Raw genomic sequence first — 14,724 nt, 5'->3', positions numbered from 1 at the left:
AAAGTCTTAGATACAAGTTGTTTACAAGTTGAGGCGATCCGGGGCTCTACGTTCCCAGGTCGATCGCCTGAGTTGAAGTCCTGACATGGGTGAGTTGGTCGGATCATTGCTGCACTGCAGCGCGGCTGGTCTGATCGGACTGTCGGGCATGGTGGGCTTATCCTCGTGGTTGACCGCGAGGTCGATTGCTGGTTGGGTGTGTGTTGGTGGATCAATGATGGTAATGTCCTCTTCAAACTGGTCTTGGTTGTCATTAAATTGCAGTTTGGTCTGATCCAAATGTTTTCTGCACATTTGTCCATTCAAAAGTTTGACAACAAACACTCTATTCCGCTCCTTGGCTAAAACAGTGCTGGCAACCCATTTGGGACCATGGCCGTAATTAAGAACAAACACAGGGTCATCAACCTCAATGTCATGCGATACAGCTGCGCGATCGTGGTACACGTTACGCCGGTGACACCGAATTTCTACATGATCATTGAGATCCGGGTGGACTAAGGAGAGCCTGGTTTTGAGTGCTCTCTTCATTAACAATTCTGCAGCGAGAACACCAGTAAGCAAGTGGGGTCGTGTCCGGTAGCTGAGCAGAATCTGAGATAACCGGGTCTGCAGGAAACCGTCCATCACGCATTTCAAGCTCTGCATGATAGTTTGGACTGCCCGTTCCGCTTGACCATTGGATGCGGGCTTAAACGGGGCAGACCTTGCAGGTCATGAACTCGTTGAATTCCGACCTGGTGGAACATGGTCCATTGTCACTAACAAGGACATTGGGCAAATCATGGGTGGTGAACATGGCCCAGAGGCTTTCAATGGTGGCAGTGGACGTACATGATGACATTATTATACATTCAATCCATTTAGAATAAGCATCCACTGCTACAAGGAGCATCTTTCCTAGAAAGGGGCCAGCGAAATCTACGTGGACCCTGGATCACGGTTTGGAAGGCCATGACCACAGACTCGGTGGGGCCTCCCTTGGTGCATTGTTCAACTGTGAGAAAGTGTTACATTGGTGTATGCATGACTCCAATTCCGAGTCAATGCCGAGCCACCAAACATGCGACCTGGCGATAGCCTTCATCATGACTATGCCTGGGTGGGTACTGTGTAGGTCATGGATAAACATTTCCTTGCCTTTTTTTGGCAAAACTACGCAATTCCCCTATAGGAGACAATCCGAATGGATGGACATTTCATCCTTGCATCGGTAAAACGGCTTAATTTCGTCTTGCATTTCCCCGGGAACTGCTGACCAGCTCCCATTAAGAACGCAGCTTTTTACTAGTGATAGCACAGGGTCGTGGCTAGTCCAGGTCCTTATCTGACGAGCCGTGACAGGTGACCCCTCGCTCTCAAAAGCACCCATTACAAGAAGCAAGACTGCGGGTTGCGCCATTTCCACCCCAGTGGTGGACAATGGTAGCTGACTGAGGGCATCAGCACAGTTTTCAGTGCCTGGTCTGTGGCGGATTACATAGTCATACGCAGATAATGTTAATACCCATCTTTGGATGCGGGTCGAAGCATTGATGTTAATAACTTTGCTTTCTGAGAACAGCGAAATGACCGCTTGTGGTCGGTTTCGAGCTCGAACTGGAGTCCAAATAGGTATTGGTGCATTTTCTTAACCCCGTATACACATGCTAATGCTTCTTTCTCAACCATACTGTAGGCTCTTTCAGCCTTAGATAAACTTCTGGACACATATGCAACCGGTTGCAGTTTGCCTGACACATTGGCTTGCTGCAACACACAACCGACCCCGTACGAAGATGCATCACAAGCTAGTACTAAACTTTTACACGGGTCATACAATACAAGTAACTTGTTAGAACATAGCAGGTTTCTGGCCTTATTAAAGGCTGTCTCTTGAGATTTACCCCAAACCCAGTCGTCACCCTTGCATAGCAATAAATGCAATGGTTCCAGCAAAGTGCAGAACCCCGGTAGAAACTTATCAAAATAGTTGAGGAGTCCCAGGAACGAACACAGCTCTCACATTCTGTGGTCTGGATGCATTCTTGATGGCCTCCGCCTTGGAGTCCGTGGGTCTGGTACCGTCCGCCGCAATCTTTCTCCCTGAAATTCAACCTCTGGTGCTAGGAAAACACACTTGGAGCATTTCAGCCTGAGTCCCACTCTGTCCAGTCGCTTTCGAACCTCTTTCAGGTTGTGCAAGTGTTCGGTGGTGTTGCGACCCGTGATCAGGATGTCGTCTTGAAACACCACAGTGCGCGGAACCGATTTCAGCAGACTCTCCATGTTCCTCTGGAAGATGGCCGCAGCCGAGCGAGTCTCAAAAGGGCATCTGTGGTATATGAACAGTCCTTTGTGCGTGTTGATGCACATTAGTTTTTTCGGAAGTTTCAGCCAGCTCCTGTGTCATGTAAGCAGAGGTTAGATCCAGCTTGGTGAACGACTTCCTCCCTGCTAATGTTGCAAACAGGTCATCCACTTTGGGTAGTGGTACTGGTCCTGTAACAAGACACGGTTGATCATTACCTTGTAGTCCCCGCAGATTCTGATCGTCCCATCGTTTTTCAAAACCGGAACAATTGGACTGGCCCACTCGTTGAACTCAACTTGCAATACGATCCCCTCTCGTTGAAGTCGGTCCAGCTCGATCTCGACTTTCTCTCGCATCATATATGGAACCGCTCGGGCCTTATGATGAACGAGTCATGCATCAGGGACTAGATGGATCTGCATTTTGGCGCCTGAGAAGTTGCCGATGCCTGGCTCAAATAATGACAGGAATTTGTTTAGCACTTGGGCGCACGAGGCGTCATCCACCGAAGACAGTGCTTTGATATCGTCCCAGTTCCATCGGATCTTTCCTAGCCATCTTCTGCCAAACAGCATTGGGCTATCATCTGGTACAATCCATAGTGATAAATCATGCATGGCTCCATCGTACAATACCTTCACTGCCGCACTGCCAATGACTGGTATGAGCTCTTTGATGTAAGTGTGCAGCTTGGTGTGAACCGGGCTTAGTTTTGGCCTTTGTGCCTTGTTGCCCCACAGTTTCAAATAAGTCTTCTGGCTCATAATTGACTGACTCCATGGAAACTCGAATGCCGTTTAATTTGACTTTCAACATTATCGGAGGCTCTTTTGGTGGTGAACGTGTGTACCGCATACACTTCCTCTTCAGCCTCGGGTTGAGTTGCCTCTCTTACTCGTTCAGCGTGATCCGCACTGGATTGGTTATCTTCTGCCGACTCTGCCACGTGGTAAGTCGCAATACGTTTGCACATTCCCTGGATGTGCCCCATTGTTCCGCAGTCTTTGCACACTTAGTGCTTGAATGACATTGATGGGCCCGATGATTACCCCCGCAGCGCCAAAATGGTGTTAATAGATTCACATTCACGCCCTGAGTCATACTAGGTCTGGCCTCTGCAGGCAAGTAGGCCCTGCCATGTACAGTTCTGCCTGCTGAAGGCGTTATTTTATGCACAGTACTTGCCGGTGAGCTTCGATGCTGCAAAGATATCTGTTTAGTGTTATCGTTTGTGGACTTGAAAGCCTGGGCTATCGTGATGGCCTTGCTCAGATATAGGGATTCGGCAGAGAGCAGTTTGCGAAGAATGACCTCGTGGCCGATTCCAAGCACGAAAAAGTCCCGCAACATTTCCCCCAAAAATCCAGCAAATACACATGGTCCCGCAAGGCATCTAAGGTCGGTGACATAGCTCGCCACGTTCTGGCCCTCAGAGCGATGGTGTGTGTAAAAGCGATACTTGGCCATTAAGATGCTCTCCTTCAGCTTGAGGTGTTCCCGAACCAGTGTGCACAACTCTGCATATGTCTTCTCCGTTGGTTTTGTTGGTGCTAGCAGATTTTTGATGAGGCCATATATAATGGATCCACAAACGGTGAGGAGAATCACCCTGCGCTTGACCGCAGTCTCTTCCGTATCCAGCTCGTTGGCCACAAAGTACTGGTCAAGACACTCACCGAAGGCTTCCCAATCATCACCCTCAACAAATCTCTGAAGAATACCAATGGCAACCATAACCACGTGAAAGTTCATGATCTGTTACTCGCCGCCAATTGTTATGTTTAGAATAACTCCACAAGACTGCATACTGTAAATTGTTGTGACTTTGGTCTCTTTAATGTAACTCCAGAGTGAGGAAGCAGCATGGTGGACTGCCTTTTATACCTGCTTGCCTGGGGTGTGCAGGTGACCCTTGGGTCTCCCACAGATGCACCCCCTAGTGGCAAGTCTTACACACTAGTAAAGTTTACATACATAACAATTTATTTATTTGTTTGTTTGTCACCCCTCCCGCTCCTAAATGTATTCTATTTAAAGGCCAGTTATTTCTGTGAAGCTCGCAATGGATATTAGGCTTTTGGGGAAATATAAAATAGTTCAATACTCGGACAATCATCCTTAACCAGGAGGACATGATGATCTGTGGTGCCATGCTGGATTTGACCGTTGGGAGCTGCAAATAGTAGAACAGGTAGATTATCTCGCCATCATTTCTAAAGTGATCGACTATGACAAGCATTGCTAATTTTAGAAAATAAATTCACTGTGTTGTAATTAACTATTTTATACTTCCCCAAAAGCCTAATATCCATTGCCAGCTTCACAGAAATAACTGGCCTTTAAATAGAATACAATGTAGGTTTACTATGTGACATTTAGCTGAGGGAGCTGCTCTAAAGAACCTCTCATCTTTCAGTGTATTTCATTTCAGACAGGAATACTATCACCTGCAAAGAAAAGACACAATGGAAGATGAGATGGATGAATAGCAGCTGGAATAATTTGCTTCCTTTAATTATGGAGTCTTCATTTAGCAGCTTGATTGTAAATGTATCAAGCTCCTTTTAGCTCCATACTCTGGAGTCAAGCTTTATCGTAAAATAGTATTTAAAAAGTTTAACCCATTTTGACGAAAAGCTGAATTACTCGTATTTTCTTTCTGCCTAGAGCCTAGAAATTGATTGATAAAATTGCAGTATACTCTTCAGAATCAGTGGAACAAAAGGTGCTGGCAGAGATAAAAGCAGGAGCCCAATTAATATATGTAAATTGGGGTGTTATGATGTATATAGGATCCCAACAACATTTTACTGGATGAAACATGAGCTGTGGATACTCCACTTAGTACAATCTGATGGACAGCAGAAGAGGCCAGAAAAGGTAAGTGTTAAAATTATTTTCATGGCATCAGGAGGAACATGAGTGGCAAGCTGCAGTAAGGCATCCATTTGGCACCCACAGCTTGCCAACAGCATAGCAATGTGACTCCATCCTCAAATGGACCAGGCCTCGTGCTGGCAGGATCAGGCAGCAGGCTGCCGCTCTCCACCTGATGGGGGCCCGATAGTTGAAATCTATCCCATTAACATCCTGATCCAGAACATGGAACATTTTGGCTTCAATTTTTTCTATTCGTGGGGGCAATTTTGGTCTTTCTACTGCCCAGATTTTGGCAGGAATGGGTTGTTCGAAAGACCAAAATTGCTAAAAATGACTTATCGTCTCTTCCTGCCCGAGGCTGCCAACTTCCATTTTCGAGCAGGCCTCAAAATGGGCACCAACCCTCCCACCAGAAAAAGGCAGAAGCCTCATTGCTAATTGGGGTCCGATGATGTAAATAGTACCCTAATGGCATTTTCTAATTAAACTACCAGACTGATTCCCGGGATGGCGGGACTGACCTATCAAGAAAGACTGGATCAACTGGGCTTGTATTCACTGGAGTTCAGAAGAATGAGAGGGGACCTCATAGAAACATTTAAAATTCTGACGGGGTTAGACAGGTTAGATGCAGGAAGAATGTTCCCAATGTTGGGGAAGTCCAGAACCAGAGGTCACAGTCTAAGGATAAGGGGTAAGCCATTTAGGACCGAGATGCGGAGGAACTTCTTCACCCAGAGAGTGGTGAACCTGTGGAATTCTCTATCACAGAAAGTTGTTGAGGCCAATTCACTAAATATATTCAAAAAGGAGTTAGATGAGGTCCTTACTACTAGGGGGATCAAGGGGTATGGCGAGAAAGCAGGAATGGGGTACTGAAGTTGAATGTTCAGCCATGAACTCATTGAATGGCGGTGCAGGCTAGAAGGGCCGAATGGCCTACTCATGCACCTATTTTCTATGTTTCTATGTTTCTACACAGTACCCATATTGTGCAAACCCTGCCCAATGACCCTGTGAGGAGTATAATTGCTCTTCCTATGCCTCCACAAAAGTCCTCCCAATTGACCTTCCACTAATCCCCCAAATGAATTGGCCCTCTCTTTTAATAGTCTTCTGCTGGCCTGGCCCTGTGGAGAGGCCACCAGATTTCTCATTTCCCCTCACTCGGTGAGCTGCCTATCAGCATTCAATAATGCTACTTTGGTTTAACTGAGGCCTGACATTGGGATTGCTCAGCCCACTGACCGCCCGATGTACACTTCACCTCAAAATCACCCCTCCATGTCCTTCTTACCTTGGTATGGTTGCTATTTTATTATAAGGTAATGTTTTTGCTCAACTAATCACTAAATATTTTTGGTAGTCCTCAACAATGCATATCGCTTTTGAACCTATGGGCTGGATTGTCCTCGATGAAGCTGCACAGAATCAGTTGTGATAGCAGTGAAAAGTGCAGCAAAGTCAGACCAGAAGGCCAACCACATGTCCCCCCGCCCTGACCTTCATTTTCCTAAGCCTTGCACCTGCCAGGACCACCACTGGGCATGCAAATGCAGGTGGGAAGGTGTGGCTCAGGTTCCCGGTGGATTTTTCAGCCATCCACTCCATTCCTGGCACTCGCCGGGACAGTAGCAGTCCCTGGGATATTGACAGAAAGGTCAAGTGTCAAGATGGCAGAAGGCCCAGTAGGCACCCAATAGTCTCCAATTTAGCCCAAATATCTACCTTTATAGGCCTTAGTCTCAGCAAAGACCTAAAAAAACTTAATCTGAGATTCTTCTTCAGGGATGTTCTGCCCTTTAAATGCTCTCTGCACCTTCTTGGGTACCTGATTTTCCTCTGTTGCTGTAGTGGCTCCCTCTTGGAGGTGGGAATTCTGGTGGCAGCCCATCCAGCATTAAAAGTTACCCTTAACCCAGAAAAATGGTCGAAGTCCCACCCTTCCTCTACCCTGCCATAAAGGGCAAGATCCAGCCCTGTGTTCACTCTTTCCACCTATCAGTCCCTAACCAAGTTAATGGGTAGAGACAGTACAGGCTGGATTACCTTCCTTGCAATGGGGTAGCAGTCTTCCCCATTAAGTGCCCCATCTAGTTGGCCAAAGAGACAGAGACTGCTTAATGTAAAAGAATTATGGATTAGGTTTTTGAAGGCTTAAGTTGAGGTCAAGGCCGAAAATTGTTTTTTATTCCCTTTGAAAGTATACATTATACCTCTTCGTCCACCATTTGAATGATAAAGTTGCCTTGTCTGTGTAAACTACAGCGTTTTAAGTGTCCATTTAAAACAACAGATGAGTTAGGCCATTCACTACATGTAGACAGTTTGGGCCCACATTTCTGCATCTATTTCAGCATTATCCTACCATATTTGGGGCTAATGAGGGTTGAAATGGGGGCGGGATCCAGATCCACCAGGTCACTACCCTGTCCTATATCAGGGGCTTCTGCCAAAGGTGGGGGCGGGTGTTTCTTGTGCCCATCTCCTTCCACGCAAACAGCAATAAAAGAAGTGAGATAGACAGGATGGCGTTTTGGCCTAAACTGCTGCCAGTCCTGTCAGCCTCAGTTTTCCTCATGCCACTTTGGTTTATGTTTCAAGCAGTCTTCAGACTACACAGCTGGTTCATCAATGCTGACTCTCCCTCCCCTGCCTCACCAGACAGGTGCTGCAGCTGAGCTACAAATGGCTCCGTCACCTATCTGATTTATGCAACTGCGCCTGGGGTAATCAGAGGCCTAATGGGAGGGGGCTCTGATCGCGGGGGCGGGTTAGATAGGGACGCTCAATCCAGGAGCTAAGTGTAAAGGCACTTGCCTCCTTAATCCAGCAATCCATGCATTGCTTTAGCTGCAGATTTCACGAGGCCTGGAAAACCCAACCAGCTAAAGGTAAAATCAAAATGGAGCCTCATTATAATGTTTAAATACACAAACCACCTCCTAGCAGAGGATTGGCTCCCCGCTCTGCCTCCATTAAAATTGGAAGTGGGCAGGTTGGAAGCGGGTTCAGGTCTGGATTCAGATTTTTAACACTTTAACTTCCCACATGCCCCCAACTTTTAGGTTAAAATTCCCCCAAAGTTTCAGTGGCTAGAAATCCCATTCCACCATTGTTACAGTGCCGGATCAGACTGTATGGATTTTCAGGGTCCTTATATCTAGCATTGACTTCAATGGAGGTTAAAAATCAGGCAAGAAGTAAAACCAGCATTGTATCTGATCTCAACACAAAAGCAAAATACTGTGGATGCTGGAATCTGAAATAAAAACAGAAAATGCTGGAAATCTCAGCGGGTCAGGCAGCATCTGTGGAGAGAAACAGAGTTAACATTTCAGGTCGATGTCCCTTCGTCAGAACTGGCGAAAGTTCAAAATTAACAGAATCTGAATGCAAAACAGAATGCAGCAGTCCAGATATTGCATTCGCTACAGTATGAATGTTCCCTGGTAACTGACTTGATGGTGTTATGTTGAAGATTACAGGACTGGGTGTTTCCAGTTTTGCCAGACACTTTCCAATGGGAGGGCATGTCATAAATAAATGTTCTTGGGAAGTTGATGGTACCACAGATGATTCAGAATCTTTTTTCCAGGAAGAAAAAAACATTGTTGCTGTCAGCTTGTATATAGTAAGATTGCTGTGGTGTGGACTGCTCTCCAAGCCAGCTGAAGGAGAGGATTATGAGGACAGCAGAGAAGAGGACATTTAAAACAAGTTACAATTAAACCTCTCCAAGCCATCAAACAAATGTGTTTAAGTAGCTGCCCAGTTTCACGGACAAGCCATCTGAAATAGAAAGATTTATACTGTGTACATTTGGATTGCTATAGCATCTGAGCGAAGGAATTGTACCTAAGGCTATCACTATATAAACAAAAAGAAAAGCGACATCACAGCAGCAGACACATCGTTACAACCCTAAATAAATGAACATTTAAACAGTATTGATTTTATGTTTTAGATATGATCCGATAGCAACAAAATGTCACTCGGTCACAAAGCTTTTGTTTTTATGCATGTAGGGGCTTGTTACACCAAGTATTGCCTTCCAGATCTATCATTAGGCTTGACATTTAAAGGAGGTTTTGCTTGTAAGTTCTAACATCATGCTGCAAATATGCCCATTGTTTGTTTCACACAATGGCAACATTCCAATTAAGTGCTATTTGTTCCTTGTGATTACTTGATTGTAAAGGGTTGTAAGATTCCACTGATGCTGTTAAATTTTAGGACAGGTTTTGTCATTTTTGTGAAAGTCAGGAATTCTTGATCTTGTAGGGCTATGGGGAAAGAGCAAGGGAGTGGGACTAATTAGACAGCCGGAACAGGGCCGATTGGCATCATTCTGAGCTATAAGATTCTATTATTGTACATTACACATTTAGTCAGTGTACAAATCATTTATCCATCAGTTATTTTTTCAAAAATCTGTTATAAAATTATACATTTACTGTAATAAAATAATCACATTTTTTTTAGGGATTTGCACTCAAAGATGAAGAACTTGAGTCGACTCAGGTTCAGGAGACCGCCAATTAAGGGTCCCTTTGTATTTACTCCTTAGTCTTCAGCCATTCATCTCATCTCATTCCTGCCCACCTCAATTTTCCCCTTATTCCCCTAAAGTCAGTGCTACTCTCTGCACCGAAAGTGCATGCACAGAACATTTCTATGGATAAAATTATCCAAGGGATTATTTTTCCAACTTCTGCTCCCAGTGGTCAAGATTTCCCACCAGAACCACAGCGGGGGGAATTTTAAACCCCTCACCTCCCCTCCCCACTTCATCTTCCTCCCCACCCCGGGAGATGAGGGGGTTACATTTTCAAATTTGCAAAACCCACCGTGAAAACTCCTGTTTCAATTTTAACTGCGGCAGGTTTCGGGGTGTTTAAGTAACCTGCTCTAGAGAGGCGGGTCTGTCATTATAATACTTAAATGAAGTTCATTTCCTGGGATTTTGGCAGTGATTTGAAATTAACACCTTCTGCACGGGTTTCCCAGGGTTCAGGAAACTCATCAGTGAAACAGAGGCGAGATTGAGCATCATTTCATGGGGACGGCTAAAGGTTAGGGAGTCCAGAGATTAATAAAAGCTCAGTGCTCAGAGCTGCTTTCTCCGTTTCCTCTGGGAAATAATTGAGTGAGATTACTTGTTCTGAGAGACTTATTTCTGCAGTTTGAAGGGGTTCACACTGAGAACATCAGGATGGGTGCAGCCATGGCTGCTTTGATTGGACTTCAGCTGAGCATCCACAAAAGCAAAGGCGTGTTGTGGAGGGAGCTGCAGGTGACAGAGGGGTCTCAGGGGGTACTATGCACATAACATCGTGTGCACACAGAGGTTCAGCATCCTTGACCTCTCAGAAGAGACAGTGGCTGAGATGGTCACATCAGGTGGTCACAGACATCTGCAGCCTCCTAGAAGAAGACCTGGTGGCCATGTATTACAAAAGGCTGTGAAAGTCACCATGGCCCTCAATATTTTTCCCCTGGTTCCTTCCAGCACATTACCAGAGATATATCGAGGGTCTCGCAGTTGGCTGCACATAAATGTATAAATCAGGTGATGGATAGATTGTTTTCCAGGGATGGGAGATATGTAAACTTCCCCTGTGTTGACAATAATCAGAATGAGCAGGCACTCAGATTCGCATCTCTGACTGGCCTCCCATAGGTACAAGATGCCACCAATTGCACACATGTGGCATTCCGAGCACCTCCAGATCAGCCTGATGCATTCGTCAACTGCATGGGACTTCATTCCATTAATGTTCAGCTGGTGTGCACTCGCAAGGAAAGTTTATGCAGGTGTGCGCCAGATTCCCTGCGGTAGTCCAACACCCCCGACCTGTTCTTACCTAGAACCAGCTTTAAGGAGTGGCTGCTAGGTGACAAAGGATACCCTCTTTAAATCTGGCTCATACATCTCTGAGGAACCCCACCAATGAACACTTGGGAGAAATTTGGGTGCGGCCCATTTGGGGCGATAACTTAAAAGTTGGAAAAATTAGTGCCAGGCGCTAATTTTTCCAACTTTTAAAAAATTCAGCATTTGCACTGCAAGAATGAAGTGGAGCGCCAAATCAAGCACTCCACTTCCTTCCTGGAGCGCAACACGCAGCAGGTAGGGCAGTAAGTGTGCAACACTGCACAATGGGCCATGCTGCGCTGCCGCGTTGGAAGGCTCCTTCCCTTCCTTAAAGGGAAGGGCCATCGCTGCAGGTTCTGCAAAATAAAAATGTACCTGCTCCCTGATGGCAGCCGCGATCTGGCCTGATCAGCCTGATGCACTATAGCAGAGTGCCGGGCTGATCAATCATGAGCAAAGAAGATCTGTCAAAAAATCAAAGAGAGATACGAACATTTTTTCTTACTTAACTCTGCCACCTCACCTTTAACCTTCGCGCCCGAAGCGCCCAGCCTCTCGATGAACGCCCCCTGCAGGGGGCAGAACCAAAGTTCGGGTCCGAGGCACTACCGGGGCGATGTGCACAGCGATGACATCACGATCTTCGGGCAAAGGAGATCGAAGCACAATGTCATACCACAAACCTCCCTCCTAATATGGCAGGAGTCGATCTTCTCGCCGCACCCGGTCGCTAAGTGCTTGACATCCCATTATCACTCCCACGGATGCGATAATGGGAAGTGCTAAGGAGGCCAATTTCTAGGCCGAAGAATGTTACAATGTGAGTCATATGACAACCAGATGCATCATCGTAACCACCCATGTGCTACAATGCTTTTCTTTTCTTTTCCCTACCACTCCTATATGGCTTCAGCAGAAGTGGAGGCAGGATGCTTTGAGATCTGCTCCGACTTTTGAGCGACTCGCAGCCAATGACCTCTGGGTGTTGGGGCAGGCCCGGCCATTGGGAGATGAGGCAGCATGTCAGGTAGTGGTTGAAGGGGTCAATGAGAGAGACATGGAAGCACTTTGAGTGGAGGTCCCACTTACATGTCACCTTTCGCCATCCTGGGCCAATGGCATATCATTCTTACCATTCTGTGGGAGAGCAGCTTGGAGCAGATCAGTGATGCCTTGTAATGCCACGACCAATGTAACCGTCATCCTAACAGAAATATTCGCATCCATAGTTTGCAAAGCCGTGGTCAGGACCTGTAAGGACTGATTAGTTGCCAAAAATTCAAGTTCCACAGAGGAGGCCACTCTATCCATGGAAAACATCCTCGCAACAACATTACCAACAAAATGCATTTATATGACGCCTTTAACATAGTAAAACAGTACTAAGGCGCTTTATAAAACAAAATTTGACACCAAGCCACATATGTAAATATTAAGGCAGATGACTAAAGGTTTTAAGGACCATAGAGTGGAGAAGAGGTTTAGGCAGGGAATTCCAGAGCTTATGGTCTTGGCAGTTGAAGGTACGGCCATCAATGGTTGAGCAATTAAAATCAGGAATGCTCATGAGGCCAGAATTAGTGGAGCACAGATATTCCGGAGGGTTGTAGGATTGCAGGGGATTACAGAGATAGGGAGGGGAGAGGCCATGGAGGGATTTGAAAACAAGGATGAGAATTTAAAATTGAGGCGTTGCTTAACCGGGAGCCAATGTAGGTCAGCGAGCACAGGGGTGATGAGTGAATGGGGCTTGGTGCAAGTTAGGATGTGGGCAGTAGAGTTTTGGATGACGTCAAGTTTGCATAGGTTAGAACATGGGAGGCCAGCCAGGAGTGCGTTGGGAAAGTCAAGTTTAGAGGTAACAAAGGCATGGATAAGGCGGTCTTAGTTATGGCATGGTTATGTGATCAGAGGCTAATTTCAGGGTCAAATATGACACCAAGCTTGCAAACAGCCTGGTTCAGCCTCAGACAGATGCCAGGAGAGGGATGAAGTCGGTGGCTAGGGAATGGAGTTTCTGGCAGGGAGCAAAAACAATGGCTTCGGTCTTCCCAATATTTCGTTGGAGGAAATTTCTGCTCATCGGACAAGCAGTCTGACAATTTAGAGACAATGGAGGGGTTGAGAGAAGTGGTGGTGAGGTCGAGCTGGGTGTCATCGGCGTACATGTGTAAATTGATGCTGTATTTTCGGATGATATCGCTGAGGGGCAGCATGTAGATGAGAAGTAGGAGGGGGCCAAGGATAGATCCATGGGGGACATCAGAGGTAACGATGCTGGAGTGGGAACAGAAGTCATTGCCGGTCATTCTCTGGCAACGATTAGATGGATAAGAATGGAACCAGGCGAGTGCAGTCCCACTCAGCTTGATGACGGTGGAGTGGTGTTGGAGGACGATGGAGTGGTCAACTGTGTCAAAGACTGCAGACAGATCGAGAAGGATGAGGAGGGACATTGATATCAATCCACAAATGCTTAAGCTGGACTCCTTCAGCTTCTGTGCTGTTGTGGAAAGTGTGCCTGGCACGACTATCAGTACCTCACACATTTGCTGCTGACTCTATTATTTTCCTTTTCATTGATGGTTCACCATCTCTGTCCAGCTGAGCAGAGTTTGGAGTGGATGGTGTTCTCCGATATAGACTCTCCTTAGCTGTCCCTGCCACCACTCTCTGCTTGTACTCATTTGTGAACTATGATTCACCAGGTGAGATCCTGTCTAATTCTCTAATAGATCCCACCGAAGCGCTCGTATCTATGCTGATGCCCAATAAGCATATGTCCCATGACGGTGCACCCTAGGAAGGAATCAGCTCCTCTGATGAAACATAATCCGGAAGGGACATGGTGATGGCCCTGCAGTAGAGAAGAGATAGATATGATCTAGGCATGGGAATGTAAAGATGTTGAAATTCAACATGATTAAGGTGATTATATTTAATTTGGTGCTGAAATCAAGTCAACATGACTTAGTCTTGTATGAGATATGGGTCGCAGATGTTTAAAGCTGTCACCAGGCAGCAGTGAAGTCCGAATCTCACCATCGCCACTGATTTTCCCCTTATCTCCATGGCCACATACTCTGTCAACTGGACAATCTGTGGTGGACCACCTCTGGTTCTCTCCTTCTACCTTTGAGGACATGTGCTGAGAATTAGGTGAGCTGACTGAGGTTGGGATCACATTGCATAAGGATTGAGGTGAGTGGAGAACGAGAGAGGTGAGGAAGTGCATAGAAAGAGAATGTTGGGTGCTGCTGAAATATAAGTGGTGATAAGGAGTGATATGATGAAGTATGCTTGACAAGACAGAGTGAAACATAGAAACATAGAAATTTACAGCGCAGAAGGAGGCCATTTCGACCCATCGTGTCCATGCCAGCCGACAAAGAGCCGCACGGCCCTCGGTCAGCAGCCCTGAAGGTTACATATAAGCCTATGAACAGTAAATGGGGTGCACTACAGGAAGTAGGTGAATCTGCAACTGTGCTCACCTTTCCCGACCAGGTTAAGTCATTATACCACTTCCTGCACTGGATCCAGGTATGAGGCACTACACTCCTGCTGCTGATCTCCTCAGCCCACCTCTAGCCATGCCTTTTTGATCACAGTAGTAGGTTTTTTTTTGCCATTGCTGAGGAACAGTACCTCATACCTCGCCATTACTGCACCC

The sequence above is a fragment of the Pristiophorus japonicus genome, chromosome 2, assembly GCF_044704955.1.
Source record: "Pristiophorus japonicus isolate sPriJap1 chromosome 2, sPriJap1.hap1, whole genome shotgun sequence".
NCBI lineage: Eukaryota > Metazoa > Chordata > Chondrichthyes > Pristiophoridae > Pristiophorus > Pristiophorus japonicus.
This window is presented reverse-complemented; position numbering follows the sequence as displayed.